Raw genomic sequence first — 27,074 nt, forward strand, 5'->3', positions numbered from 1 at the left:
ACTTTCTGTGAAACCTTGAGGTGCTCGTGTGAATTTATAGCTTCTTCCATTTAAACAGAATCCGAAAAGAAACTGACTGTCTGGATGGATGGGGACACTAAAGAATGCGTTCTTGAGATCAATAACAGTAAAGAACGTAGCTTCAGAATCAATGGCAGTCAATAGGGAAGAGATATCTGGAACCACAGGGTACTGGGGTATGATACATTTATTGAGTACTCGAAGGTCAATCACTAATCGATAAATTGGAGGTGCATTTGGGTCAGTACGTTTAAGAATCGGAATGATAGGAGAATTACATACATTGGAGTCAGTTTCTACAACTACTCCTTGAGCAATGAGCTCGTCAATAATTTTCGATAAGGCTGCTACAGCCTCAGGGGGTAACTTGTACTGTCGGATTCGTGGTAATACAACACCTGGTTTCAGAGTAACACGATATGGCGTAATGTGCATACAACCTACATCAGTTGGACCTTGCGCCCATAAATGCTGTGGTAAATTCAATAATCTAGGATCAAAATCACGTAACACATAATGACCTTTAAAATCACGTAAAAACAATCTCACTCCTTCTGGAGAGCAGCATATTACCGCTCCTAATTCTTTCAATGTTTTAATACCCAGTAGATTTTCAGGACATGATTTAGTAAGTAACAAGTCTGTGGTTCGGGACAATGGACCAACTTCTAGGGAAACTGGTTTTGATATTTCATTAACAATAGGCTTTCCTGAAAATCCCAGGGAAACATTTCTTGAGCCTGAGAGTGGAGCCCCTGGAACCTCGTCATGACTGATGGTAGTCCTACTTGCCCCTGTATCAATCAGAAATTTTCTGTCTTTCCCTAATACTTGACTGTGTACATAGGGACCCTCTTGATCTACAGGAACCTCGATGAGAGGCAAGCCAACTTCCCTCTCTAGGCTGTTTCATGAATACTGCTGATATTCTGGATAATCTGACTGTGCGTACTGGTACATCTGTTGTGTAACGTGTTGTGTGGCAGCTATAGGCTGCGGTACTGTAACTGTCTGTTGTGCGTTCTGCGGTGGTTGCGTATTTTGCGGAACATGTTCTTGTCTAGGAGGACGCGGTCTCTCTTTCGTCTTACCTGTAGCTATGTTATGTTTCAGAACTGCACATTCGTTTATGTAATGACCTGGCTGTTTACAGTAATTGCATGTCCCTTTAACGGGAGCTGCAGAATGACTAGTTTGATTCGTACCCCTCTTCTGACTATCTGCTGGAACAGACTGTGCAACTAGTACTTTCATTTTCGTGTCTTTCATACGTCTCCTTTCGTGTTCTTGTTCTTCTCTGATTCGGTTCTGGTGATACTGTAACATCTGGAGCATTTGTGACGGGGTATTAGCTTGCCATGTACTCTCAACTTTCAATACTCGATTTTTAACCTGTGGTAAAGAATTCTCAACTAGTTTGGTAACAAAAAGATGTGGATACGACTCACTACTTGTTTTCAGACCGCTATTAATAATGAAACATTTCTCAAATCTGGAATAAAAATCACTAGTGTCTTCGTCTTGTTTCTGTTTACAGGCTGAGATGGCATCCCAATCTTCCTTTTTCGTGGCTAGTAATCTTGGCAAGACTTGTATTAACAACTCGGGCAACTCTTTGGCTTTATCCCCAAGACCAGTACCTGGGACTCGTGTGTTATCTTCGTTCTCTAACGCGGTCCAATCTATCTTTTTCTCTCCCACCTCCCATTCCTTTTCTTTGAGTTTTTCATATATGCCCGCAGGCAACAGGACCTTTAACATTTTGATGATATCAGGATACGTGTATTCTCCCATACGGAGCATGTCTTTTAATTCACGGTGGAACCCTGCTGGATCTTTATCGTGACAGGGCACTAACTTTTTCATTTCTAGTAGCTCTATTTTCGTTATAGGGGTGTAAACAAATACTCGTTCAAGCTCACCCCCCGTTCCCTTAACAGGATGCACTTCTCGCAACGGATTCTGTCTATCTATGTAGAATGGGGGTGAAACAGAAACAAAATGCGGAGTCAGGAACGTTCTGTATTTGTGGCGCTGTTCTAAAATGACGCTAATCAAATCGGTACCTAGACCTTTCCATCTGTTTAGGAGTAACTCGTTCAGTACATTATATAATGGACCTGGATCAGAGTGCTGACCCTCATACAGTGTAATGAGGTGCTGGATCATGTACATACCCACCAGTCGCTGTTCGGCTGGCGGTAGTTTCAGAAACATTTGAGCCACTATTTCGTCTGGAAACGTGGTAGAATCACTAGTCCATCGGACTGCTGATCGGGCGAGTTCTTGTTCATGCATGGTACTAAGTTTACTGTAACCAATTCGTAATTTCAGAACTTTATCGGTAGCCTGGAATAATTGTTCAAGAGAACACTGTTCTGGTACGGGAGGAGGAAAAGCTTTCTTGTAATCTGGGCGTGTGTGTCTATCAGAAGGTCTCGTCCTACCTACATACGCTATTCTGGTGGGATTCTCGTTGTCTACCTCTTCGTCTGAAGAGTCATTCTCTTTCTCGGCTACTCTCATTGCTTCCTCCTTTTGATGTATACTTATAATTTCTTTACGAATCTTTCTGTACATGGTTTCTATACTATTTTGTGTTCTGTGTTTTCCTTCTGCTATATTGTCACTCCATCTGGTCAGGACTTTCATATCTTCTTTATTTTTATCAGGGTGATCCTGTTCTCTTATTAAACAATTTATTAAAAATTGTAAAATCATGCCTTGAATCTCGACTTTTCTGTGTACCATAGCTTCGTGAATACTTTCTGGTTTCTCCCCTGTTCGGATGAAATTATATATTCTGTCTAGATGTTCTTTCATATTTGATATGGTAACCAAGAAGCTTGCAACTTGTCGTAAGCGTATGGAATATATTATCATACTATCTTCACCTGGTACTGGATCATATCTACAATCAGATCCGCACTCATTGAAATACTTTCTGAGGGCTTCGTACGTAGTCACTTTCGGGGTACGTTGTAACGCTGCATCTCTCAGCGTCAGGCGTTTTGTTTGAGGCGGGGTGATAGGAATACTTCCCCCTGCCCCTCCTGAACTGGAATCGTCAATTAATACTGAGTGTGCGGCTACTGGTAACGTGACTGGCAAAGTAGGGGTACGTAATGTGGATTGGTCCTGGGGTGCTGGCACATTAACAGGACCAACGACTCGAGGCACAGTAATTACATTATTAACAGGCGGTGGAAGTTGAACTGGCGGAGGATTCGTATTAGCATATTCTGGGACAGTATCGTCTAAATAGGAAGAAAGGAAAATTTCAGCCGCGGTCGGTTTATGACGTAGCTTAGTCGGGACCAAGGGTGGCGGTAAATTACAGGACGTTTCCGGGGTCGCTTTAGGCAAACCCTCGGCGAGAAGGGGATACATACCTTTATTAAGGGCATTTCTCTGTCGGTCTGACTGTTCTGCTCTAACTCGTTCACCTTCTTCTAGTAATTCCCTTTCTTGGGCTCTTTCTGAGGATTCTCTACTTAATTCGGCTTTTCTGAATTCCTTTTCTGTTCTTTTATGCGATTCTTTACGCCATAATTCTATGGCGTCTTTCTGGGATTGTCTGGCTTTCTTTTTCCATATTGCCTCTTCTACTCTCATGATGCACTCGGCATCCCATGTTCCTGAAACAGGCCATCTATATTTCTCTTCAAGATGTTTGGTGTAGTCCACCCATAAATCTAGATACAGTATGGCATCTAAGCCATGCTTATGATACATGAAATGTCCAGGACTGTCCCTGGGAGGGACAGGAACTGATTCTTCGAGTAACCCTTTTCTGGTTTTTATCTGACGTAATTTCGAAAACAGCGGCATATTTGAACCGTACTTGAACTTGAACACAATACACAATGAACACAGTAATGAATAGCAAAACAATCACTCATACCACGACATCAAAAAACACATTAATAACAGTTCCAACAGATACTACCTAATACATTGAAAACATAATACTTGAATTTCTCGAGAAACGGACTTACTAGAATTTACTGGATGCACTGCTAAAACAGTACAGAACATACCGGTATCCTAAAGAGACACGTCATACCGTATCCACCTAGGTGAACACGTCGGACCGGATCTGTGTACCCAAACCCGTCGGACCGGGCACAAACTAATGAACCCGTCTAGATACTTTCCAGCAACGGTACTCACCGGGAAGCAAACTGAAGGCCTCGGACTGGACTGGACTGCTACGACGTCTGGTTACTGCTACGCACTACGCATGCGCCTCGGGCTTCGGAAACAGGTGGGCCTCCGGATACCTCGGACCTTGCTCTCTCGGCTTGGGCTCTGGTCGGGACGATCCGCCTTCCTCACCGCCTCGTCTGGATGCCGGACCGCAGTCTCCGTCTCCTCCGTGGGCCTGAGGGAGACTTGAAGCAGAAATATCTGCACATGCACAGTAGGGTTCCGTCACGGCTGTAGAAGGGTCAGGGGGCCTGCGTTACATCGCCGGCGCGTGGGGAAGGGGCTCGTCCCTGTTCGGGCGCCATTATGTGGTAAATAAATAATTAATTACCGGTACTATTTTTCTATGCATTAACTAAAACAGATAGCTCAATAAATAAGAGGCAGGATCCGTGGTATCTGAGTCGAATAGGCTTTAATCAGATGGCTCGAGCCAATGGACCATCGGGTTCCATCACCTGCAAAGGTTCAGGAAGGGACAGACACAAGGAAAGGGGAATGGCAGCTGCAGCATCTCATTAACATCATACAGTATATATAGTAAAACAGTACAATTGCATTGCATACAGTAGGCGTAACAAGTGACAAACGAAAGATAAGAACACATGGGCGTAAAAAGAAGGCGTGCACATGGCGTGCACGAAGACATGTGATGTAAACGTCACAGAAGTGTCATAAATGGGTGGATACATGGAGGGGGCTACCTGGGCAGCTGGAACCTTTAACCTACTGGTGCGCGCAAACGGGCCATGACGTGTAACTGGGGAGAGCTGGGGCTCTGACTTCTGGTACTGGAAGAGGAGACTAAAGTCTGGGATGTCAGGACGACATGTACCTATAGCATATCTGATATCTCGTGTTTGGAGAACATGTTGCCTGAATCTAAAAGTCATCAGGGCAAAGGCTACTTGTCACTAAGGCTGGTGCATGCATATATTCTACATGTATTGCGTGTGCTATGAATCTTCTATGGATACTAATTCAGTAATTCTCTTGCATGGAGACAGAGAGACTAGACTATAGCTGAAAATGTTTATGCGGTTTGTTAGCTTAGGAATGTGAAGCCGGGGAGCTGAACTGATAACTAGAGGCATAACATATTCTTGGCAGACAGGCAGGCAGGCCAGGCCGGGCACCGTGCTGCTTGGCAGGAAGTAAGTGAAGGGTCAGGGATGCGGGAGGGGCTGCATCGCTCCTCGGAGGGGTTTCAGGAGACTTGAGCTTGAATCTGGTGTCCGGGCCCTGTGAGGCCTAGAAACGGGGACAACTCGATGATTTAACGTGCACAATGTAAAGACGTTGGCAACATAGGCCTAGAAGCCTAATTCACGTTGCTTTCAGGAGGGACTGGATAACTGGCATACTAACGTTGGACACAACTATAATTGCGTCTTTATTCGGTCAAGGGGGTAAATATGCATATCGATCATGCACATATAACATACGATGGGGAACACGTAGGGACACATGACAGGGCAAAATTCAATTTTCCTCAGTTCGGCGGTCCATTGGACCACCAAACTCGTAATAATGCCCTACATCTCCTGGACCTGGATCAAATGAAACCCTTTATATTGTTACATGGGATAGTGAGCTGCGGACGGCGGCATAGGGTTAGATATAGGGTCTGGCTTCAGGCCCTGCGCCCAACCCATCTCTGCACACAGCGATGGACATCTCACTTTACATTTTTTTTAAAACATAGAAATTCACTAAAAAACAAAGATTAAAGTCATGTTATAATGAAAAAGTGTAAAGATATCATACTTTATATGAAAACACCTTAGAACATACAATTTTAAATGAACAAAACCACTGGATTTCACAAGATATAGCTCTCTCAAGTAACCATAACTCGTGCCCTGGCATGCACTGTTAATTACCTCACATATTGCATCACTCATAACATTTTCTATGACTTAATTGATAACCTCACTACAACCTCCAAAATGAAATAATTGATAATAACAATGTCCATGGTGGGACTGCAAGTTTTACTTACTTTAGGGTACAAGGTATAGTTGTGAGAAAGCTATAACGTGTTAATAGCAGTTGTGGTTGTTTAAAGGTAGATACTTAGGTTCCCAGGAATACAGAGGTCCCATTTATTGAGTGTTCATAGAATAACAGGCAAAGTGTTTTAGGTGAGGTCCCCATTCTTAGAAGCACACAATAATGCCACATATTTCTAGAAATCTCACAGTTTTGTGAATATTCATAAATCCCAGGTCATGCAGGACTCACAGAGATTTGTGAATCAGCTGCTAAACACATCATAAAATAGGTTTCAAACTATGAGCTTCAAAGCTCCTAAAACTCCTGCTGACATTGCCACCATGATTTTCCAGATCTTTGGGGCTCCACCACATAACTTCTTTAGGCAATGTCTTCTACTCTTACTTCAATTCCAATTACCATTAAAAGGAATGTATGATGTTACAGCGCATACATTTACAATGCATGCCTTCACAACGCCGTTTTTACACCGCAACATTCATTACAACGCATACATTTACATCGCATGCCATTACAACAAATTTTTTAAAACTACATTTACAACGCATTCCATTACATCACATTATACCTTTACAACGCATATTATTGCAACGCATACCATTACATTGCATTTAAGGTTAGCGTCGGATAGAGTAGGGGTCAAAATTACTATTCTAACTCCAGGGGGTGCAACAGTAGGGTAAGTGTTGGATAGGATATGGGTACTATGCGTTATAATGATATGCGTTGTAATGACATGCAATGTAATGCCTGTGTTGTTGTGTCATGTGTTGTAGTGTCATGTGTTGTAGTGACATGCAATGTAATGGTTGCGTTGTAGTGACATGCTTTGTAAAGGATGTTGCGATGTAATGACTGCTTTGTAAATGTAGTGCGATGTGATGACTGCGTTGTAAAGGTTGTTTCCCCAGTAAAAGTTATGTCCATAAAATAATCTGCTTTCAGACCTTAGTTACATTTTGTATTACATACAGTTGAAGAATTGATTTCACAATACTGTTTAACGTTCAGGATGTGCTGATGCCGAATAATGGTTACAAAATTGACCTTGTATCAGCTCACAATAACTGAGCCGTGTTTACAGCAACTAGATAAATAACAAAACATGTGATGTGGGCCCTGCAAGTATGCAGAGAGGCTCCACTCAGATCTGAAAAGACTTTCAGGGCGAAGATAACAGGTGGCTGACAGCCATCCTCCCAAACCCCTCCCCCAAGACAAGGAGTCCCTGCACCATGGGGATAAGGGACCATGTGTTACATCCTTGACAACAACCTTGCAATAGTACTTGTTATCAGGACTGGTGACTTAGTAAAATAATGCATCTACTAACAGGATCAGTATTTGGCCTCATGGTTACAAGTTTGAATCCTGGTGGGTCAACTGAGTCCTCCAACCTTCTGATGTCAATAAAATGAGTACTATTGACATGGGCAACAACAAAAATCTTCCTTTCACATTCAAGTAGTCCACAAAGCTGCAGCCATATTGGTAACTGAAGGGCACACAGCAAGTCCACTTTTACAGCACATAACTAATTTCCCTGGCCTACAAATTAACAAGCAGTTTAGCATTGAAGCATTCTGCCTCACAGTAAGTCCATATGTGAGAAAACTCAAAAACTTTAAATAAACAACACACCGATTTACAAACCAGAAACTCGTCCAAACACATCTGATGCCATATCTTTAATATTGTTTCTGAAAAGGAAAGCAGACCTTTCACATTTCAGTGACAGGAGCTATAAGTTGTACTGCTTACAAGTGCCAAGAATAACCATCTCTCTTTCAGTTAAAAAAAGTAAAAGTTATAATTTCTTAATATTTCTGTGCCAACTCATCAATCCAGGAACCACCTGAAAGAAATTCACTTTAGGGAGCTGTGCTACACAAACTGAAAGTGTTGAAAGTGATTAAGAAACTAGAGTGTTTGATCAGAATATCGAAAGACAATATCATGTGACAGAAATATCTTTGCAGAAATATTGAAGAGAAAAATATTGTGAAGGTAAGTTTCTATAGGTAAGCAATGTTTTTCTTCACTAAACTCCACATTTATGTACCATGACCATATATATATTTATATATATATATATATATGTTACCTACTGGCGGTCGCCAGTAGGTAGTTATAGTTAGGATCGTTTTCCATAGGAAATCCGCAACATTCTATTGGGAATAACTTTGGCGCCGAATTAGGGATCTGCCTGTAATATTCCTTAACTTTGCCTCGCTGCGCTCGCTCCTTCCCTAAAAGTTTCGGGGGGATCCGTCAAGCGGGGGCCGAGATAAAAGGGGGGTCCCAAAACGTGTTTTCCCCATGTTAATTTCCATAGGGCGGTTGGACTCACTTCTAGCCCGAACGGCTGAAGGGATTTCCATCTACATCTACAGACCCCCGAGATCACGCACACAATTCAGCGAAGACATCGCAGACTTCATCAGCCCGCACGCCCTCCCCTCCACCGACTACATCCTCCTCGGGGACCTCAACTTCCACCTGGAGAACAACAATGACCGCAACACCACCACCCTGCTGGACAACCTCGCCAACCTCTGTCTCAAGCAGCTGGTGACCACCCCCACCCACTACGCCGGACACACGCTCGACCCCGTCTTCTCATCCAGCAAGAACATCGCCTTCAGCCACGCCACCGGACTCCACTGGACGGACCACAGCTGCATCCACTTCAGCTTCAGAAAGAACACGATCCACCACCACCAACAACAGGTTGCACGCAGAAACTGGAACAAGATCACGCCCGACCAGCTCGCCGCATCCCTGAGCCAGGACACCCCCGCCAGCTCAGCGAACGCCAGCCAGGCCGCCAACAACCTCACGAAGTGGATCAGCAACTGCGCAGACGACCTCGCCCCGCTGAGGACCCCGCCTAGCAGACCCGGCAGCAAGAAAGCCCCATGGTTCACCGACGAACTCAAGATCTCCAAGAAGAACTGCCGAGCCCTCGCGAAAGCCTGGCGCAGAGACCCAACACCAGACAACATGACCACCCTGAAGCTCGCCACCCGAAAACACCACCAACTGATCCACACCACCAAGAAAACTGCATTTAAGGAACGACTGGACAACAACGCACACAACAGTAAGGAACTCTTCAACATCGTCAAAGAGCTCTCCAACCCCAATGCCGGAACCAACAACATCACCCCTTCACAAGACCTCTGCAACTCCCTCGCCTCCTACTTCCACAACAAGATTGCGGACATTCACAACAGCTTCAGCACACAACCGACGCACCCCACGAACGCACCAACGCCCCCCACCACCGCCCTCCGGGCCTGGACCCCGATCTGCACCGAAGACACCATCCGCACGATGAACTCCATCCACTCCGGATCCCCTACCGACCCCTGCCCCCACCACGTCTTCAACAAGGCCGACGCCGTCATCGCACCCCACCTGCGGGACATCATCAACACCTCCTTCGACACCGCTACCTTCCCGGAGAGCTAGAAGCACGCCGAACTCAGCGCCCTACTGAAGAAACCTTCAGCGGACCCCACCGAACTCAAAAATTACCGCCCCATCTCGCTCCTCCCGTTTCCGGCCAAAGTCATCGAGAAGACCGTCAACAAGCAGCTGGCAGCCTTCCTCGAGACGAACGGATCCCTCGACCTCTCGCAGCCTGGCTTCCGGGCCAACCACAGCACCGAGACCGCCCTCATTGCAGCCACCGATGACATCCGAGCCCTGCTCGACAACGGAGAAACAGCAGCCCTCATCCTCCTGGACCTCTCCGCGGCATTCGACACTGTCTGCCACCGCACCCTAGTGCAGCGCCTCAGCAACATCGGAATCCAGGAGAAGGCACTAGAATGGATCATCTCCTTCCTCGCCGGAAGGACACAGAGAGTCAGCCTCCCCCCGTTCAGATCAGAAGCCACCGAAGCCATCTGCGGCATCCCTCAAGGCTCCTCGCTCAGCCCCACCCTCTTCAATGTCTACATGAGCCCCCTTGCGGCCATCGCACGCCAACACAACCTCAACATCATCTCCTATGCCGACGACACACAGCTGATCCTCTCCCTCACCAACGACCCCGCCACCGCCAGAGCCAACCTACACGAAGGGATGAAAGACGTAGCCGAGTGGATGATGAACAGCCGCCTGAAACTGAACTCAGACAAGATGGAAGTCCTCATCCTGGGACCATCACCCTCCGCCTGGGACGACTCCTGGTGGCCCCCCGCCCTGGGCAGCGCACCCAAACCAACAGACCACGGACGCAACCTGGGCTTCGTCCTGGACTCCTCCCTCTCCATGACCAGACAAGTCAACGCTGTCTCCTCGTCGTGCTTCAACATCCTGCGCATGCTACGTAAGATCTTCCGGTGGATCCCCACTGAGACCAGGAAGACGGTCACCCAGGCCCTCGCCACCAGCCGACTAGACTACGGCAACGCCCTCTACGCCGGAACCGCCGCCAAGCTCCAGAAAAGACTCCAACGGATCCAGAACGCCTCAGCAAGACTCATCCTCGACTTCCCCGACACAGCCACATCTCCGGACACCTGAGAGACCTGCACTGGCTCCCGGTCAACAAGAGAATCACCTTCCGTCTCCTCACCCACGCACACAAAGCCCTACACAACCAAGGCCCAAGATACCTCAACAGCCGCCTCAACTTCTACACCCCCACACGCCAGCTCCGATCGACCAGCCACGCCCTCGCCGCCGTCCCCCGCATCCGAAGAGCCACCGCAGGAGGAAGGTCCTTCTCCTACCTGGCCGCCAAGACTTGGAACTCCCTCCCGACCCACCTCCGCCTGACCCAGGACCACCTCGCCTTCAGGAAGCAGCTCAAGACCTGGCTGTTCGAGCAGTAGCGGACCCCCCTCCCCAAGCACCTTGAGACCCCCCGGGTGAGTAGTGCGCTATATAAATGCACTGATTGATTGATTGATTGATTTCCACCAAACTTGGCAAAATTGTAGGGACTGGTACCCCGATGTGCCTTTGCTATGTCTCAAGATATATGCTCCAGTGGTTTTTACGAAAATTAACTTTGAAAAAATATATATTGGGCTACATTGGGCTATATATATGTTAGAGCCCAAATGTAGCCCAATGTAGCCCAAAGATGGCCACCAGAGACAAAAAAAAACAAATGTAGCCCAAATATCAGCCAGATGTAGCCCAAATATAGCCAAATGACAGAATGTCCCAGAGTGTTCTAAAGAACAACTAGAGCGCTAACAGTCTTACTTATGACAAAAGTATGGCACACCTGAAGTCATCTTGATTGGAATAAAGTGTTAACACTTAAAACATTTAATTTGCAAAGGAACAAAATGAGGGGGTTGATTTTGCCATAGAAATTATGATTAGTGCTGAAGAAAGAAAAATTAGGGCACATTTTGAGTGACTTCTCAAATCCTCTTATATTTCATAAAAAAAATTCTGATATGTAGTCTCCCAAGATGGCCACCAGAGACAATAGAGCCCAAATGTAGCCCAAATATCAGCCAGATGTAGCCCAACTATAGCCCAATGACAGAATGTCCAAGAGTGTTCTAAAGAACAACTAGAACGCTAACAGTCTTACTCATGACAAAAGTATGGCACACCTGAAGTCATCTTGATTGGAATAAAGTGGTAACACTCAATACATTTAATTTGAAAAGGAAAAATGAGGGGTTTCATTTTGTCATAGAAAATTTATATATATAATATATATATATATATATATATATATATATATATATATATATATATATATATATATATATATATATATATTCACTGAAAAAAACAGGTTTCGCACCAGTTATAGTTAGGAATTAGCATTTAAAAAACCTATGAAATTCACTGAAAAAACCATAGGTTTCACACCAGTTATAGTTAGGTGGAAATTTTACTCGCATAAAACCATTGAAATTCCCACGTTATAGTTAGTTGGACTCACTATAACTTGCGCGTGCAATGCACTGCTGATGACGTCACATATTACATCACTCATGACATGGTCAGTGACATCACTCATGACATCACTGATGACATCTCAAATGACATCACTGATGACAACATCCTTGTGACAAAGTGGCAAACCTCCTATCATGACATTGTTCTACATTCTGTCCATCAACTGTGTTTTTTGCAATTTTCACCCCGAGTGGGCTGGGTATGCTCAGACGTGAGTCCCAGGCTCTCCACACCACTGGAGTCAAGCTATCCAGGCTGATGAAGGCTGTTAGCCAGAAACCGGTCCTTGGATGCTTGATTCCGGTCTGGGAAAGACATGGCTTGGTAGTTCGGACTGGACTGTTCCCATGAGGCACAGCGTCAGAGCTGATTTGCATATAGCCAGTGTCTAACCCAGGGTGGTGTGGAGTGCAAAAAAACGATGGATTTAGGCCCAGATCCTTGTACTAGGGTGAATGTATGACATTGTTCTACATTCTGTCCATCAACTGTGTTTTTTGCAATTTTCACCCCGAGTGGGCTGGGTATGCTCAGACGTGAGTCCCAGGCTTTCCACACCACTGGAGTCAAGCTATCCAGGCTGATGAAGGCTGATAGCCAGAAACCGGTCCTTGGATGCTTGATTCCGGTCTGGGAAAGACATGGCTTGGTAGTTCGGACTGGACTGTTCCCATGAGGCACAGGGTCAGAGCTGATTTGCATATAGCCAGTGTCTAACCCAGGGTGGTGTGGAGTACAAAAAAACGATGGATTTAGGCAAAGATCCTTGCACTGGGGTGAATGTATGACATTGTTCTACATTCTGTCCATCAACTGTGTTTTTTGCAATTTTCACCCCGAGTGGGCTGGGTGTGCTCAGACATGAGTCCCAGGCTCTCCACACCACTGGAGTCAAGCTATCCAGGCTGATGAAGGCTGATAGCCAGAAACCGGTCCTTGGATGCTTGATTCCGGTCTGGGAAAGACATGGCTTGGTAGTTCGGACTGGACTGTTCCCATGAGGCACAGGGTCAGAGCTGATTTGCATATAGCCAGTGTCTAACCCAGGGTGGTGTGGAGTGCAAAAAAACGATGGATTTAGGCCCAGATCCTTGTACTGGGGTGAATGTATGACATTGTTCTACATTCTGTCCATCAACTGTGTTTTTTGCAATTTTCACCTCGAGTGGGCTGGGTATGCTCAGACGTGAGTCCCAGGCTCTCCACACCACTGGAGTCAAGCTATCCAGGCTGATGAAGGCTGATAGCCAGAAACCGGTCCTTGGATGCTTGATTCCGGTCTGGGAAAGACATGGCTTGGTAGTTCGGACTGGACTGTTCCCATGAGGCACAGGGTCAGAGCTGATTTGCATATAGCCAGTGTCTAACCCAGGGTGGTGTGGAGTGCAAAAAAACGATGGATTTAGGCCCAGATCCTTGTACTGGGGTGAATGTATGACATTGTTCTACATTCTGTCCATCAACTGTGTTTTTTGCAATGTTCACCCCTAGTGGGCTGGGTATGCTCAGACGTGAGTCCCAGGCTCTCCACACCACTGGAGTCAAGCTATCCAGGCTGATGAAGGCTGATAGCCAGAAACCGGTCCTTGGATGCTTGATTCCGGTCTGGGAAAGACATGGCTTGGTAGTTCGGACTGGACTGTTCCCATGAGGCACAGGGTCAGAGCTGATTTGCATATAGCCAGTGTCTAACCCAGGGTGGTGTGGAGTGCAAAAAACAATGGATTTAGGCCCAGATCCTTGTACTGGGGTGAATGTATGACATTGTTCTACATTCTGTCCATCAACTGTGTTTTTTGCAATTTTCACCCCGAGTGGGCTGGATATGCTCAGATATGAGTCCCAGGCCCTCCACACCACTGGAGTCAAGCTATCCAGGCTGATGAAGGCTGATAGGCAGAAACCGGTCCTTGGATGCTTGATTCCGGTCTGGGAAAGACATGGCTTGGTAGTTCGGACTGGACTGTTCCCATGGGGCACAGGGTCAGAGCTGATTTGCATATAGCCAGTGTCTAACCCAGGGTGGTGTGGAGTGCAAAAAACGATGGATTTAGGCCCAGATACTTGTACTGGGGTGAATGTATGTCATTGTTCTACATTCTGTCCATCAACTGTGTTTTTTGCAATTTTCACCCCGAGTGGGCAGGGTATGCTCAGACGTGAGTCCCAGGCTCTCCACACCACTGGAGTCAAGCTATCCAGGCTGATGAAGGCTGATAGCCAGAAACCGGTCCTTGGATGCTTGATTCCGGTCTGGGAAAGACATGGCTTGGTAGTTCGGACTGGACTGTTCCCATGAGGCACAGGGTCAGAGCTGATTTGCATATAGCCAGTGTCTAACCCAGGGTGGTGTGGAGTGCAAAAAAAGATGGATTTAGGCCCAGATCCTTGTACTGGGGTGAATGTATGACATTGTTCTACATTCTGTCCATCAACTGTGTTTTTTGCAATTCCGTCTCCACGGATAGGTCGATTGATCCAGTCGGCGGAACCCCATTTAAAGAAAAGAAGCACCATCTTGAAGGAACTCGTCTGCCCCAGCGGTCCTCGTAGCAGTGGGCCGACCGGCTGTGTCAGCGGAACCCCACCTAAAGAAACGAATATTGTTTTTAAGGAATTTGCCAGCCCGGTTCTTGCCCGAGGCGGTGGATATAATCGAGAAGGAACCCCACCCTAGATACATCAATTCGCATATGAAAGCCAACAGGATCCAGAGTGTGGGCCTTCCCATCTGATAGGAAACGGGATATTGCGGTGCACACCGATGGTCCCGAAACGGTGATGTATACCCAAGTACCGAGCAAAACTACCTGATTACAGAACACTTATATCAACCCACTTTTTGATTGAGAATCGTGTTGAAAAACACCCTTAGAACGTAAATAGACCCAGGAGGCCGATTGAATAACATCATCACCCAGAACTATAAAACCCAGCCTTTGGTCATCTAATATTCGGGCGCCTTTTGTCTCAAGAATTCACAGGACAAATATCCCTTGAGACCTGTGAAGTATAAAAGACATACACTCATCTTCTGGTGCAGCAGCCCCATTATAGTCCTGTAGTCTCCTGCATAATAAATAATACAGATTTTATGCCTGTGTCCCTCCCAGTACACTGCCCCTAGCCCTGATGAAGGTGTGGCCCTATCGGCCTATCACCGAAACGCGCGTCGGCGCTTGTCCCCAGGAACACGGTTCCTTGTCCTAAGAACTTCTGGAACCGTTGTAAAAGTCATCTGCCTGAAATAACACCCCGACTTATGGAATACAGTGAACATTGATGCATTGTATACGCCAGGATTAATAGGATGAATGGAGGATTGAAAGTTGAATGATAGAATGAGAGATTGAGTAAACATATGAGTGAATGTGTAAGTGTGGTCGCAGTGTGGTTGCTACTGGGCAGGTCTTAATGTAGTGATATTAATTCCTTCTTTGCACTTTATTATCAAATGAGGATCTGTTTTCCTTTTATGCTCCAAAATATATCATGTGAAATTTATGGATAATTTATCTTTCATCCTTTGATATTTTTAAAAAAAATTGTTGTGTGATATCAATTACAAAAAAATAAAAACATATATTCTTCTAATAGATCTTTGGTGGAGCCTGCTTGAATTGACCATGTTGTCTGCTGTGTACTGTGTTAGCCTCTGGTTTAATCACCCCAGTTTATATATCATTTGGACCCTCTAGTAAGGGCCATTATATCCCTAGGCAGGGTGTTCTCGTTTGTTCTAAATTATGGCTTGGTAGTTCGGACTGGACTGTTCCCATGAGGCACAGGGTCAGAGCTGATTTGCATATAGCCAGGTGACCCTTTGAGGAACTTTTTGGTGCTACGGGGATATTCTGCTGTTTAGACCCGCTTCTGACCTTTGCCTCCATTGCATTCATTGCAATGAAGACCTTTGTCTTCATTGCCTTCATCCCAGCTCCTCGCCGCTCCCGCTGCGCGGGAGCCGCTTCGTGGGAGGACCCACCAACGCTGATTGCTGGCCGACTGCCGTGCCTGCCTGCCGTGAGTACAGTACACCTGTGGTGCAGGGAGGCTGCAGGGGAGTAGCGCGGCAGGGACTCACTGTTCCAGGAGTCCCTGCGCGACCAAGCAACATCCGGTCAGCGCCCCCCCTGCGTGCCCCGCCCACAACCGGCAGCCGGCGAAGGATTGAAAAGGAGCCTGGGGCATTGAAACTGTGTGACCCTTTGAGGAACTTTTTGGTGCTACGGGGACATTCTGCTGTTTAGACCCGCTTCTGACCTTTGCCTTCATCCCAGCTCCTCGCCGCTCCCGCTGCGCGGGACCCGCTTCGTGGGAGGACCCACCAACGCTGATTGCTGGCCGACTGCCGTGCCTGCCTGCCGTGCCTGCCGGGAGTACAGTACACCTGTGGTGCAGGGAGGCTGCAGGGGAGTAGCGCGGCAGGGACTCACTGTTCCAGGAGTCCCTGCGCGACCAAGCAACATCCGGTCAGCGCCCCCCTGCGTGCCCCGCCCACAACCGGCAGCCGGCGAAGGATTAAAAAGGAGCCTGGGGCATTGAAACTGTGTGACCCTTTGAGGAACTTTTTGGTGCTACGGGGACATTCTGCTGTTTAGACCCGCTTCTGACCTTTGCCTTCATCCCAGCTCCTCGCCGCTCCCGCTGCGCGGGAGCCTCTTCGTGGGAGGACCCACCAACGCTGATTGCTGGCCGACTGCCGTGCCTGCCTGCCGTGCCTGCCGTGAGTACAGTACACCTGTGGTGCAGGGAGGCTGCAGGGGAGTAGCGCGGCAGGGACTCACTGTTCCAGGAGTCCCTGCGCGACCAAGCAACATCCGGTCAGCGCCCCCCTGCTTGCCCCGCCCACAACCGGCAGCCGGCGAAGGATTGAAAAGGAGCCTGGGGCATTGAAACTGTGTGACCCTTTGAGGAACTTTTTGGTGCTACGGGGACATTCTGCTGTTTAGACCCGCTTCTGACCTTTGCCTTCATCCCAGCTCCTCGCCGCTCCCGCTGCGCGGGAGCCGCTTCGTGGGAGGACCCACCAACGCTGATTGCTGGCCGACTGCCGTGCCTGCCGTGAGTACAGTACACCTGTGGTGCAGGGAGGCTGCAGGGGAGTAGCGCGGCAGGGACTCCCTGTTCCAGGAGTCCCTGCGCGACCAAGCAACATCCGGTCAGCGCCCCCCTGCGTGCCCCGCCCACAACCGCTCTCCTCCTACAAAATCGGGTAAGAGCCCGTCTTGCGGGACGCAAGCGGGACGCCGGGCGAAGCCCGGGCAAAGGGCGGGCCGTCTGTGGCCGTCCGGGGCCAGCTGGGGCCGGGGCGGGCTACCTCCCTAAGAACTCATGTACAATTGTGCCTTGGTTGGGCTACACAGCATTTGACTATTCTGCAGCACTTCCCATATGTCTGCCCACTCCCCAATGGCTACTCGTTCGGGCAGATGTTCAAGGCGAGGGGGAAAATCTACGATAGGCACTATGGACAATTTTATAACTCGCGCCGTTTCTGTTGTAGAGAAGGAAATTCTCCTAGCAGAACGTAGATTATCACGGGAATATCTTGCACACAAGCGTTCTTCCCTGGGAACATTCGCACATGCTACATCCCCAACGAATACTATTCCAGCAGAACCCTTAATTTCCGTAACACCTAGTCGCATGCAGCCTTGTGCTGTAGACTCGAGGGCAGATAAAGGTCTTCTTGATATTATTTCTGATCCAGTGACAACAAGCAAAACTTTAGGTAATACTGCTACAATAAATCGCCCAGTCACAATAGTAGCTGACCCACTGGCTGTGCCTGTAATATTGATACATGAAGCCCCCGCAGGACAAGACCCACTATCTCCCCCGATAAAAGCAAGTCGCGTTGCACTAAAAAGGAAGAGACTAGTCACTCCGCGAAAAGCCTATAGACTGAAGGCCCTTAAGAGAATACGAAGGAATCAAATGAACGGGGGTGCGTATTATAAAACCATAGAGTCCGAGACCATGCACACAGGGGCAGAAGTAGGCGAGCAGCAAGAGGGCGATTTTGCAAATGCTTCTGCCCGTTTTGCACCGGACATCGAACTGGACAATTGCCCAAAAGACCCATCAGCAGCTAATTCTCTGATGGAACAGATCCAACAGCTTATGACAACTTTGATACTACCAGTGACTGAAAGACTGAAAGGGCTCTCGGAGCGTTTGGACAAATTTGAACAAACTTCACTGGATAATTTTTTTGCATTAAAATCACTGGTAAAACTACACTCTAAGATCGGAGCTGATACTTCAAGGGGGGAATTTAGCCCAATAATTCCTAGACCATTGCAACAAACCCGATCACCATGAAAGGATAAAGTGATAGATCGGAATAAGGACAATGTTGTATTGGTGGGATCTCGAGTAGATCCTTCAAAGGTGCAGCCAAACAATGGAGGAATACAATCGGCTGTCCCCCCAAAACCTGCGCCACGTAAAGCAAAACAGGTTGCTACTACTACCATCTCTCAACTTTTGGCACCACCAAGGCCTGTCGACGGGATAGGAACCCCAGCTTGTACAATCAATAGTGGTCTTAACAACAATGACTCAGTAGCTGACTGCAACTCAGGCAAATCAGTGCCTAAACTAACCCCAAATGCTGACCTCCCACCGGGGTGCCAACCGTACGTGGTAGTGCTCACCGGCGTCCCTCCTTTGAAACCTAACAGAAGGGAGTCCTACGACGATCTTAAAAATAAGACCCTATACTGGTTGAGAGAAAACAGACCTCTGCCACACACTGTCAACTGCCAGGTCATCCATGTCCGAAGAGTTAGCTGGTTGGGTACCAGGCCAAAAGACATAATAGGGGATTGCATCTTGGTGAACTTTAAAGATCCTTTAGTAGCACACCTTGTGTACGGCCAAAAACAACGGAGAGGTCATTTAGGAATCGGAACCTGTGACCTTAGTTACTTTTACCCAAAGCAGCTAACACCAGGAAATCGAGATCCATCTTGGTTAGGTTTGACGAACAACAGGTACTCGTTCCTCGATCCCCCAACACCTGGTGGTAGAATATATCCACAGAATTTACAAAATATGGATGTGGACAAAAACTGGTCATGGTGGGGTCAATGACAAGTAGGAGAATGTGAAAGTTGGGGAAACCTGTCCCCTATATTTAGTGACCACTTAAATGATTCATGTGAAAGACTAAGCCCAAGTACCTGTGTAACGCCCTCTGCAACCGAACCAGCCAAAATTATACGGGCTGGAACATTGACTGCTAGCACTCTAAGAGATCAACAAGAGAGGGCAACAGTGGATATTTATACTGCACAGGACCAAAATACATCACTAATGGCATGTACTGAGCTTCAAGAATTGGTATCCGGTAGCGAGCTTCTGGACGGCCCTAATGAGGGGGAAACACCAAATGTACGTAACAAAAATCCCAGTAACTCAGTACAATGTAAATCAATACGAGATATAAAAATTCTGTCATGGAATATTGCAGGGTTGTCAAGAAACCTTTGTGACAGGAACTGGAGTTCTTTCCTGGAAGAGCATGATATCATACTCTTACAAGAAACCTGGGCAATCAATATGGTTCATAGACTCGGTTATAAAGCATTTCACTGTGGTGCGATTGCATCTGTAAGAGGTAGACCTTCAGGGGGTTTAATAATCTGGATAAGAATATCCCTGAATGTTGTAGTTTCACCTTTGCACTTTGTTTCCAATGACTTGCTTGGGGTAAAGATGACCACGAAGGATATTGGGGATGTCTACCTGATAAATATCTACAACAGACCAAACCCCCAAAATAAGGAATCAATGGTTGTAGAACAACTAAGCTCGTATTTGGGTAACCTGGAACTAAACTCCCAAGTAATTATAGGTGGGGACTTTAACTGCCAATTCGAGCCTGTGTTGGGGCTCGAAAACCTATTAGACAATGAAGATAGGGTTCACGACATTCCTTCCCTAGACAGTGTAAAATCAGTTAAAAGTTCAGTGGCAGCCATGCAGATTTTTTAACTGACTGTATCTAATGATTTAAGGGCATGTAACGGTCGTCTTGACCCAGATAAACCAGCAAATTATACATATAACAAGGGGACCTCTAAATCACTGATTGATTTTATGCTGATCACAACCAACTTGTGGCATCTGTTGTTGGCCTTTAAAGTCGTGAATAGACCAGAAAGCGACCACTTCCCTCTACAATTGGGGTTACTTTCTCATCCATTTCTTACATTAGATAGTGGAACAGAATCTATCAGGGAGGTGGGAGAGGTTGAGGTTTCCAATAATAGAAGAGCTATAAAGTGGCCACATATACTAGCGAAAAAAGATACACTCGTGGGCATTTACAACACCTTCTCAGACATTATCCCCTTATATGATAACTTGAGTTTGGGCTCCCAGGAAGTCCTTAAAATGCACTATCATTTAGTAGAATCATTAATTCCCCTCTTGAGTAAAACATGTTGTATCGATAAAGGTAACATAAGAAGGCAACTGGAACTAGAAACACCGTGGTATAACAAACAGTGTCGCCTAGCAAAAAGTAACCTAATCTATGCCGTGAAATCCAAAGACCAGATGAGGGTAAGAGAGTGTAGATACGAATATAAAAGACTCCTCTCTAGTGCAAAAAAGGAATGGGATAATTCAATCTGGGAAGACCTCCTAAATGCTGCTAGGAAGCACGATCAAAGTACCTTTTGGAGCTTGATATCAAAAAATAATAAAACGGGCAGCTCCAACAGGGACTTTTTTCTGGATGAAAAAATTTGGTACGATCATTTTGTAAAATTATATGATTTGGTTGATGTGTCCCCAGTCCAAAACAATCTAGGATCTTTACCCCCTTGTACCAGCCCACTCAAATTTAGTACTGAAGAGACTCTATGTGCAATAAAGGCAATTAAGGCGGGCAAGGCACCAGGCCCGGATAAACTACCCGGGGATTTATTTACTCATAACATTGAAGTATGGTGCCCCTATATAAATGTTTTGTGTAACTCTATTTTGTCAGGGACCCCGATTCCTGAAACGTGGAAGGGGGCGGAAATAGTTACCATTTACAAAAAAGGGGACCGCTATAATCCAGGTAATTACAGACCGATTAGTTTAATCGATATTTTACAAAAAAAATTAGCCAGGCATATTTTAAACCGACTTTTAGACTGGATAGAGGAATCCAAAATCCTCTCAAAATATCAAGCAGGGTTTAGAATTAAGACAAGCACTGTGGACCAGGTGTATAGGCTTATGTGTATTTGCTGGAAATATGTCCAATTAAAGAAGAGTAGCCTATATGTAGCATTTATGGATCTACGCTCAGCGTTTGATCTTGTCCCACGTTCCCTACTAGGATACCTTAAGGAATATGGGTGTCCCGGATGACTTGCTGCTACACCTTATAAAGCTTCACACCGATAATTTTGCAAAAGTAAGGTGGGGAAGAAATGGCGAACTTACCCAAGCTATACCAGTAAAAAGGGGGGTACGACAAGGGTGCGTGCTGGCCCCCACCCTTTTTTCCTTATTTGTAAATGATATCCCCCCTTATCTGGCACAATGCAACCACGATTCCCCGAAACTATGCAACGAGGCAATTACAGCATTGTTATTTGCGGATGACACCATTTTATTATCACAAACACCCAAAGGCTTACAAAATTTAATAAACCAATTCAACAGTTATTGTGAGTTAAAGGGGCTAGAAATCAATTCATTAAAAACTAAGTACATGGCCATTAATCCCCCAAAAACTTTAAAGAAGAATTTGGCCTTAAAAAATATCAAATTAGAGTACGTGGAATTTTTTGATTACCTGGGTATCAGGCTAGATAGCAAAATGTCTTGGAAAAAACAACTAGAAAAAAGTAGGATGACACTTAAACACAACTCACTCCCTATTTTAAAAATTCATGGAGGGAGCACTTCAAAAGCTATAACTCCTGCGATAGAAGTGTTCAAAGCTAAAGCACAATCTGCAACCCTATATGAGGCCGAGATTTGGGGGCCCTACTCAAACAAGACATTTGATATTGATGAGAACGCGTTCTTTAGGCGCCTACTAAGATTACCATTAAGAACGCCTTTAGTGCCTGTTTTTCTAGATATTAATATAAAACGTACAGACTTTTTATGCTGGTTGAGGCCACTTCTTTATTGGGTAAGATTATGGTCTACCCCGGAACTTACTGACTATAGAACTGGTTTATTGGAAATTAGGGAACTGGACACATTCAATTCAATCAAGTGGCTGAGACATATATCCACTTGGTTCACAAAAATAGGTCTTTCACACTTCTGGACAAATCCAGCTGCTTTGCAAATTAATTGTAAAGAACAGGTAAAAGCTGCTTTTTGGTGTTACATGATTAATAATGCTTATTTATATGACCGTGGCACTGGTCCATTAGCCCAGAAGTTTTTGTAATTTAAGGATACCCCTATGTTCGAACAATTCATGGACGAAGTTGAGCCACCTTTGGCCAAAACTGTATACCTACAATACAGATATGGGGTTTTACAAATAAATGCAAACACCTGCCGGTGGGGAAACTTCAAGGGGAATGATTCAAATTGCAAATTGTGTGAACTTAACCAAAAAGAAGACGAGGCCCATATCCTTTTCTTTTGCCCGTTATATATATTTCAACGTATGAAATGGATTAAACCTCTTTGTAAAAATTTGGGCATAAGATCCTACAAAGAGGCTGAAAGGATATTTAGATCCTCGACCTCTCAGTTGGTAACCTTTGGAGTCAGTAGGTATCTCCACAGAGTCTGCTTGATTAGAAAGAAACTTGGGCTTAAAACATAGAATAATAAGTCTTTTTAACCACTGGCATTTTATTTATTTATATAATGTATATAGCTTTTTTTCATATACTCGGTCTTGTAATCAATCCTAAATTGGAAGTATATTATACTTTGTATGTTAAATCATAAATAATGAAAAAGTAATGTATCCCCACATAAATTGCAAATATCCCGTGATGTTGCCTTGGGACTTAAATTATGCACACATTGTACTTTTCTTGTAAAGATGTCATCTGTTTTTTAAAAAATTATGTATATGAATATATTTTTTTAATGTTTTTGGCTCTATGACAAATATGTTGAATAAAAGCTGTACAACATATAGCCAGTGTCTAACCCAGGGTGGTGTGGAGTGAAAAAAAAACGATGGATTTAGGCCCAGATCCTTGTACTGGGGTGAATGTATGACACTGTCGTACCTTGAGATCTTCGGCGAATTGCGACTATGTCATCCCCAGATTTAAGTTAGTGAAGATGGGCGGAAGATCTTTCTCCCATCTTGGCCCCAAACTCTGGAATGCCCTGCCCATTGCCATGAAGACTGAGACTAATATGCTCAGTTTTCGTAAAAAACTGAAAACCTTACTCTTTTAAAGTATGTTTATAGCCGTGATTGATGTCAGCTTTCTTTCTTCTTTAGTCTATCCCTTGCGCCGGGAAACCCACTGCGGGTAGCTGTCGCGCACTATAAATTTTAAATAAATAAAATAAATTGTTCTACATTCTGTCCATCAACTGTGTTTTTTTGCAATTTTCACCCCGAGTGGGCTGGGTATGCTCAGACGTGAGTCCCAGGCTCTCCACACCACTGGAGTCAAGCTATCCAGGCTGATGAAGGCTGATAGCCAGAAACCGGTCCTTGGATGCTTGATTTCGGTCTCGGAAAGATATGGCTTGGTAGTTCGGACTGGACTGTTCCCATGGGGCACAGGGTCAGAGCTGATTTACATATAGCCAGTGTCTAACCCAGGGTGGTGTGGAGTGCAAAAAAACGATGGATTTAGGCCCAGATCCTTGTACTGGGGTGAATGTATGACATTGTTCTACATTCTGTCCATCAACTGTGTTTTTTGCAATTTTCACCCCAAGTGGGCTGGGTATGCTCAGACGTGAGTCCCAGGCTCTCCACACCACTGGAGTCAAGCTATCCATGCTGATGAAGGCTGATAGCCAGAAACCGGTCTTTGGATGCTTGATTCCGGTCTGGGAAAGACATGGCTTGGTAGTTCGGACTGGACTGTTCCCATGAGGCACAGGGTTAGAGCTGATATGCATATAGCCAGTGTCTAACCCAGGGTGGTGAGGAGTGCAAAAAAACGATGGATTTAGGCCCAGATCCTTGTACTGGGGTGAATGTATGACATTGTTCTACATTCTGTCCATCAACTGTGTTTTTTGCAATTTTCACCCCGAGTGGGCTGGGTATGCTCAGACGTGAGTCCCAGGCTCTCCACACCACAGGAGTCAAGCTATCCAGGCTGATGAAGGCTGATAGCCAGAAACCGGTCCTTGGATGCTTGATTCCGGTCTGGGAAAGACATGGCTTGGTAGTTCGGACTGGACTGTTCCCATGAGGCACAGGGTCAGAGCTGATTTGCATATAGCCAGTGTCTAACCCAGGGTGGTGTGGAGTGCAAAAAAACGATGGATTTAGGCCCAGATCCTTGTACTGGGGTGAATGTATGACATTGTTCTACATTCTGTCCATCAACAGTGTTTTTTGCAATTTTCACCCCGAGTGGGCTGGGTATGCTCAGACGTGAGTCCCAGGCTCTCCACACCACTGGAGTCAAGCTATCCAGGCTGATGAAGGCTGATAGCCAGAAACCGGTCCTTGGATGCTTGATTCCGGTCTGGGAAAGACATGGCTTGGTAGTTCGGACTGGACTGTTCCCATGGGGCACAGGGTCAGAGCTGATTTGCATATAGCCAGTGTCTAACCCAGGGTGGTGTGGAGTGCAAAAAAACGATGGATTTAGGCCCAGATCCTTGTACTGGGGTGAATGTATGACATTGTTCTACATTCTGTCCATCAACTGTGTTTTTTGCAATTTTCACCCCGAGTGGGCTGGGTATGCTCAGACGTGAGTCCCAGGCTCTCCACACCACTGGAGTCAAGCTATCCAGGCTGATGAAGGCTGATAGCCAGAAACCGGTCCTTGGATGCTTGATTCTGGTCTGGAAAAGACATGGCTTGGTAGTTCGGACTGGACTGTTCCCATGAGGCACAGGGTCAGAGCTGATTTGCATATAGCCAGTGTCTAACCCAGGGTGGTGTGGAGTGCAAAAAAACGATGGATTTAGGCCCAGATCCTTGTACTGTGGTGAATGTATGACATTGTTCTACATTCTGTCCATCAACTGTGTTTTTTGCAATTTTCACCCCGAGTGGGCTGGGTATGCTCAGACGTGAGTCCCAGGCTCTCCACACCACTGGAGTCAAGCTATCCAGGCTGATGAAGGCTGATAGCCAGAAACCGGTCCTTGGATGCTTGATTCCGGTCTGGGAAAGACATGGCTTGGTAGTTCGGACTGGACTGTTCCCATGAGGCACAGGGTCAGAGCTGATTTGCATATAGCCAGTGTCTAACCCAGGGTGGTGTGGAGTGCAAAAAACAATGGATTTAGGCCCAGATCCTTGTACTGGGGTGAATGTATGACATTGTTCTACATTTTGTCCATCAACTGTGTTTTTTGCAATTTTCACCCCGAGTGGGCTGGGTATGCTCAGACGTGAGTCCCAGGCTCTCCACACCACTGGAGTCAAGCTATCCAGGCTGATGAAGGCTGATAGCCAGAAACCGGTCCTTGGATGCTTGATTCCGGTCTGGGAAAGACATGGCTTGGTAGTTCGGACTGGACTGTTCCCATGAGGCACAGGGTCAGAGCTGATTTGCATATAGCCAGTGTCTAACCCAGGGTGGTGTGGAGTGCAAAAAAACAATGGATTTAGGCCCAGATCCTTGTACTGGGGTGAATGTAAACTTGTAAACTTGCAGATTTTATAGAGCGCAAATTGTTGCCCGGAGGCGTCCAAGCGCTAAGATAGCCACGAACCCACTGAAGCAAAGGAGGGGGACAAGCAATTAGTAAGGGGATGTGAACAGAAAAGACTTTAATTGCTTGCGAAACACCGTGGGGTTAGGGTTAGCTCTGAGATGGAGTGGAAGAGTGTTCCAAGTCTTTGACGCTAAGCATGGGCGTAAAATCCGCTCCGCTCGCGGATTTTTCGGATTTTCGGCAAATCCGCAATCCGCGAACGCTCGCGAATTTGTCGAAAATCCGTGAATCCGCTCGCGGCGGATTTTTTGCTTGGTTGCGGCGCGCGGCGTGGTGCACGGCGTTCACTTTCCGTCATTTTAGCGTTTGCCGAGTTGTTTTTCTTTGCGAGTGACGCGCCATTTTAGATTTGCTGCGTGTTCCCGCGGGAGTTTGTCGCCCGCGAATACGTACTCGCGGCTTGCCACCTTGCACAGCACACCTCGCGAGAGTTCGCAATTGCGAACACGTAGTTGCGGCGGAAAGGAACAATCTCGCACTTGCGAAATAGAGATTTTGCAATTTCGCACAAGAAAATCACCAGCAAACAGGATAAACCTTCAGAAAATTATGATTTTTATCAGAATCACTCCTCAGGTTGACATTTGCATGGCCTTTTTTTTTTGCAAGGAGTCCATTTTGGGGGGGGGGGAGGAAGGAAGTGCCCCACAGTCTCCAACTTCCTGTTCCTGTCCAGCAGGCTCCTCCCAGTGCTTTGTCCATCTCCTGGTCACTTTCATTTGGATCTGGAGCTGGAAGGATTACTTTTTGTGGGTGCTGCTGGATATTTGGATTTGAGGCCTTTTTGACTGTCTTTGGATCACTTTTGGATTAGAAATCAACTTTCACAAGTAAGTTTGTTTGGGGCATTACAGTTGCTGCAAGTAAAATTTTGGAACTTTTTCAGAACATTAAATAAATTATATTGTGGGTAGCCACAGTATCCAGTAGGACCAGGGTTGGTTAGGGGTGCATGATACAACTGTTTTGTTGAATTTAAACACCATTTAGGCCATGGATGGGCTGGGATTGTGCTGATT

The sequence above is a fragment of the Lissotriton helveticus genome, chromosome 2_1, assembly GCF_964261635.1.
Source record: "Lissotriton helveticus chromosome 2_1, aLisHel1.1, whole genome shotgun sequence".
In the NCBI taxonomy this organism is placed as follows: domain Eukaryota; kingdom Metazoa; phylum Chordata; class Amphibia; order Caudata; family Salamandridae; genus Lissotriton; species Lissotriton helveticus.